The sequence below is a fragment of the Propithecus coquereli genome, unplaced genomic scaffold (assembly GCF_000956105.1).
Source record: "Propithecus coquereli isolate 6110/MARCELLA unplaced genomic scaffold, Pcoq_1.0 Scaffold17577, whole genome shotgun sequence".
In the NCBI taxonomy this organism is placed as follows: Eukaryota; Metazoa; Chordata; class Mammalia; order Primates; family Indriidae; genus Propithecus; species Propithecus coquereli.
This window is the reverse complement of record NW_012142276.1, coordinates 4,151-9,911: the sequence shown is the minus strand read 5'-3', so window position 1 is coordinate 9,911 and position 5,761 is coordinate 4,151. Positions and strand designations below refer to the sequence as shown.

Genomic DNA, 5,761 nt, shown 5'->3' with positions numbered 1-5,761 from the left:
GGAAGGTATTACCAAAGGGTTTTTAAAAGTGTTTTTTTATTATATCTCTCACTTAAATTTAATAAAATACATGTCTTTCAAATAAATATTTTGAACAGCCCAAATCAATCGAAGCAGTGAGATCACAAAGTGTTGCTTATCTGCACATCATTAGCTTGTACAAAGCACCCAAAAGCCACCAAAGGTCAACCAGGCCGTCTAAAGACGTGATGGAGGCTCCAAGGATTCCACAGGGTCGGTCATCTCAGCAGCTCAGAAGCCGGCTTGATACTTAGAACCTCTGCAAAGCCATCGCCAAACCAGCAAGTGGCATGTGCTCTGTCTACAGTAAAGTAGGAAAGGCGGTCCTGGCCGAGCTGCCGGCGGTAGGCAGACCCAGGATCGCCTGACAGCGCAGCCCCAATGGCAGCTTTGCTTCCTCTGCTGATTGAAGCTATTTAAATTACGCCTGACCAACATCTGTTTCACCTCCTGAACTGAGCTGTCCAAGGTCCATCTCGGCATGAGGAGTAAACCGCACTTCTAATGTGGCCACGGGGGCCGTTTTCCCCCAGGCAGGAAGCACACTGCAGGGGGCTCTGCCAGCTGTCCCGGCAGGACAGTGAGGCTCCGCGGGCTGTGTCTGCACTGCCTCCTTGCGGGACCGCTGCTCCTTCCACTCTCTTAGCCTCTCATCTGTACCTTCCTCTGAAGAGCTCTTTTCCAGGCAGTTTGGGCTAATCTGCTCTTCCGCCACACTTGGTCTTTGATCACTTCTTGATTCCAAACCGAAATCCATTACTGTCTCCCTGCGCTTGGGCGAGCTGTGCTGGGTTTTTGCTGTGTCGCTGTGTTTCACGTAGTTGCCTTCTGAAGTTCTAGCTTCAGGACGTTTAGGTTTCTCTTTGGTGCTATGGTGGGGTTGTGGCTCCTTGAATCCAGAGAGCTGTGGCTGATTACAACTATCAGTTTTGTCATAACACCGGGATACAGTTTTTGGTTTATGTTGGTTATTCCGCAAATTAACATCCTCTAAAGGCTGCATCGAACTTTGTGGCGAGTCCTAACCAGCCATGTAGGGCTTTATGTCTAGTACGGGTGTGCCATGTGGCATGTCAGCTCCAGAAAGGAATGTAGCTCCACCTCCTACCTTTTCCGGCTTGGCCGGGGTCGGTCCTATCGCATTGGGAGGATGAGGGCTCCTTGTAGAAAAATCTCCGGTCTTTGCACCATTCAGCCTAGAAGGCTCCACTTTTGCCTTACAGCTCAAATGACCATTTTTGTGAGAAACAAACAAAATCCAGTCTCCAGAGCCAGCTTCACGCAGCCACACGGGGTCGCTATGGCCCGAGGTCCGGGCTCCTCCAAGCTGCACGTGGCTCCTGGTTTCTGAAGGACCTACCCGACCCATCAAGACCTGGAAGTGTTGGTAACAGTTTACACACAAAGCAGCATACAAGAGTTTCAGTTGCTCTCCATCACCATGAACACTTGATTATTATTTTTTTTAATTGTAGCCATTGCATGATAGTATCATATTGTTTTCATTTGTATTTTCTTGATGATTAAGAAAGCTGAGCACATTTTCATACTTGTTGGCAATTTGGTTATTTTTTGTGAAATGCCTAGTTAAATCTCTTGCCCACTTTTTCCAGCACGTTGTCTTTTTCTTATTAATTTATGGGAGTTAATTACATATCCTAGAAGGTTTTGTCACACACACCTATGACATACACATATACCCACCCTGTTCTTGCCTTTTTACTTTCTTGAAGGTGTCTTTTGATGAAAAGAAGTTCTTAATTTTATTGAAGTCCAATTTATCAATTTTTCCTTTTATGGTTAGTGCGCTCTGTGTTTTATCTAAGAAATCATTGCCTGTCCCAAGGTCATGAAAATCTTCTCCCGTTACCTACTAGAAATGTATCTTATAAAATGTTTACATTTAGATTTAAAATTCACCTGGAATTGACTTCCGTTTGTAGTCTGAGGTGGTAATCAAGATTCGTTACTCTCCCACATGGATAACCAGTTGCCCCTGGGCCATTTATTGAGAAGATTTTCTCCCCCACTGCCACCCGGTGCCTCCTTTGCAATATACAAAATGTCTGAATGTGGGCTTTGATCTGGACTCCCGGATCTTTCTGTTTCTCCTGTGCCTGCTCTTGCACTACTCAACCACACGACCTGGATTACTGAAGCTTTAATCTAAATCTGAATATCCAAGAGCGTGAGAACTTTAACTTTATTCTTCTTCCCAATTGTCTTGACTGTCCTTGGCTCCTATTTCTACGTAAACTTTGAAACTCGCTAATCAGTTCCTACACGCTATCTGCTAAGATACTTTACTGAGGGTGTAGAAGCTGTAACTAAATTTGGAGGGAAGCGACATCTCAGTAATGTTTGGCAAACAAAACAAAACTGAACAAACCAAACACCAAGGAAACCAATCCAAACAAAAACTAAAAACCATAACAAAAAAGCAATAAACTGGGAATAAATGTTTGAAACTCATGTCACAAAGGGGCTCACATCCCCGATATATAAAGAACTGCTAGAAATGGAGAAGAAAAGGAACAGTTACAAAGTAGAAAATTTGACAAAAGACAATAACTCACGGTTCCCAGAAAAAGAACAATCAATAGCTTTAAACACATGAGACTTTGCTCAGGCTCAGTTATAATTTGACAAAATTGCCAAACTCAGAGCTTGACAACGCACTCTGTATCTGTGGAGAAATACAAAAATTATTTCGTTTTCTTCAGGCCCACCAGGTCTAGCAGCCCGTGGCGCCACTTGAATACCTTGGCGGTGCCCGTGGGCCCCAGGGCATATGGGCACGAAGAGCAGGCAGAGGCTGGAGGGGAGGATTCTGTGGGACTGTCCTCAACAGCAGAGCTGGGGGCGCCCTGCGCCTGCACACTCGACCTTTGACAGGACTCCTGGCTTCCCCTTGCCCCGTGTCCACACCAGGGGCATGTGGGGCTGTGCCCAGCCTGTGTTGACGCATCTGCTGTGGATGGAGCCTGGCGTCATGTCCTCACCAAGCACACACTTGCTCAACTCCTCATTGTACAATTGGTGAACTGAGACCGAAAAGAGGCGGGGAGCGACCCAGAGCACGGGATGTGGGCAGAGCCCAGAGTATTAGGGAGAACTCTGGCTTCCTAGGGGTTGGCTTCACCTTTTCCCACAGGTTTGCTTTGAAATGAGAGCTCCTAATCCTTACTGACCGCGGCCTACCCTCGCTCCGCATGAGGCCATTTTCCTTTGCACACATCTACGTGAGAACAGACGCACACATATGCACAGGGACTTCTCAGGCGGAGACCTTGACGGTAGGGTCGCAGAAGAAGCAGACACCAGGAAAATGACAAGAGGGGAAGAAAGAGGTTGGACGCAGCTCTGCCACGGGGCAGGGGCCGCCACTCTCCTAGCTACGTGCCCAGTGGCTCGGAGCATTGGCAGGAGGATCCTACAGGCCTCGGGCTCTCCCTGAGCTGGCGCCACACCCAGCACAGCCTTGAGACGGCAAGACTGGAGTCCTGCCATCAGCTCTGTGGGCGCCGTGGAGCCAGGATGAGCCCACTTGCCCTGGTGTAGACAAGGGAAATGAGAGATAAAGCCTCACTTTCTCCCTATATAAATTGAAGTGTTAGAAGTGGTGTCCTCAAGAGTTACATAGTCACAAGTGTCTGCTGGCCTTTGTTCACCATTATGACCCACTGTGCTCTGAAGGCTCTGGAAAGATGCTTTCTACTCTCTGGAGATCCTTCAGAGCAGAGAGAGGATTGCGGGCTCGGGCAGTTCAGTACTTGGGAAAGAGAAGAATGTTTCGGATCACTGGCCCCTGAGTCTGGGGTCCAGGGTCAAATCCAGGTCATGTTGGGTCCTCGAGGTTCTCATTTGGAAGTGGGGGAAACAACTACCCTCGCTGAGGTGAGGATACCTCATGAGGGAACTGCGCACCCCAGGAGGTAGAGGCAAAGAGGGGGGAAAGGAGGCTTCTGAGGTTCCTCATACTATTCCTGGAGCTGAAAGATGCTGTTCTTTTGCATCACCAGGACCCTGTAGAGCCATCTTGAGAAGCCCACAATGCAGGTGTTGTTTTGTTCTGTGATACTCCTGCCCATGGCTGCAGTGCTAGTTTTGGCCACCAGAGGTGACAGCAACCTGTGTCCCTGGTACTCACTGGGCTTGGCTGGAGTAGCTGGAGCCAGGGGAGAGTCACGCTCAGGTCATTCCGGCTGTCCCCTGTCTCAGAGACAACTCACGGCTCCTGTTATTATCAATGATCTCCACATTGTCAGGTGGTCAAAAGCAGGAAGGGGGCTCTGTTATCCCCCCATTTATTCACTCAGCAACCCTGCCCTGGGCACTCACCTTGTGGCAGGTGCCCTGGTGGGTTGAGCATATGATGCTGAAACCAACCAAGTGGTCCCTGTCCCCCAGGAGCCCACAGTCTAAGGACAACTGGACAAAAACACTAAAGCAAGTACATGTGAAAGAAAAAAAGCAAGTGCTATAATGAAAATGAAGTAGGATGTTGGGAGGCAGGGCTGGGGAGTCACGGAATTGTGGGGACCCAAATGCCCCACTAAGGTGACATTTATGCTGTTACCAGAATGACAACAGGAGCCAGCCCTGCACAAGTCTGGGAAGAGTGTGTCAGGGAGAAGCCCTGTGCAGAGACTCACAGGCGGAAAGTGAGTTTGGCAGAGGAGGTTAGAAAGGGGCCTGTGTGGCTGGAGGGGCCTGGGGAGAGAAAGAAGCAGAGGGAGGGAGGATTCTGGGGCCTTGTAGATGACCTGTTGCTCCCTGACAACACTGCCCCAAAACTCAGTACCCTAAACTACAAATACTTAATATGTCAATTATTTGTGTATCTGCCTCAAGGTCTCTCAAGAGGCTGGGGCTGTGGTCTCAACTGAAGCTGGACTGTGGGAGGATCAGCTTCCAAGCTCACTTATGTGTGTACTGGCAGGATTCAGTGTGGACTGAAAGCCTGGGTTCCTCCTTGTCTGTTGGCCTGGGCACTTCCCCAGTTCTCTGCCATGTGATCCTCTACATAGAACAGCTCTACATCAGAGCTCACTCCCTGAGTTTGAGGAATACAATGTGGGGCGGGGAAGGGAGGGGGGCAGAGAGAGAGAGAAACTGATTAAGAGAACATAGGACAGAGCAAATAGGAGAAAAATTTGCTTTTTTTGTAGCAAATTCTTGAAAGTTGCGATAGACTGAATCCCCCCAAATTCATGTTGACATTCTAACCCCCAATGTAACGGTATCGGATGAGAGGTAATGAGGTCCTAAGGTTGGAGCCCTCATGATTAAGATTATTGGCTTTATTGTAGGAACCCCAGAGAACTTTGTCCCCTTCTCTCTGCCAGATCAGGACACAACCTGAAGTCTGCACCTGCAACTGAAAAGAGAGTCCTCACCAGAACCTGACCATGCTGCCACCTTGATCTCAAACTTCCAGCCTCCAGAACTATGAGGAATAAAACGCTATTTGTAAGCTAGCCAGTTTATTGTTCTTGGCGATGGCAGCCTGAACTAAGACAGAAATGATAGCCCATCACTTCGGCTGTATTCTGTTGGTCAGAAGTGAGCCAGTTACCACTCAGTGCTGTGAGCCTTTGTGGAGGCCGCGCACCACACAGGCTGAGATGAGGCTCATGGATCTGACTCTAAATAGAATGGGAAGGCATTGGAAGGTCTGACGTCAGAGGATGACGCTATCTGAATTTCATTTAATTTCAACCTGTTATTGATGCAGTAT

The 5,761-nt window shown here is 48.4% G+C and overlaps 1 pseudogene; it reads right to left on the bottom strand.

The window, feature by feature from the left end:
• Positions 1 to 239: 239 nt before the first annotated feature.
• Positions 240 to 1,390, bottom strand: LOC105808499 (annotated as a pseudogene).
• Between the last annotated feature and the right edge of the window lie 4,371 nt (positions 1,391 to 5,761).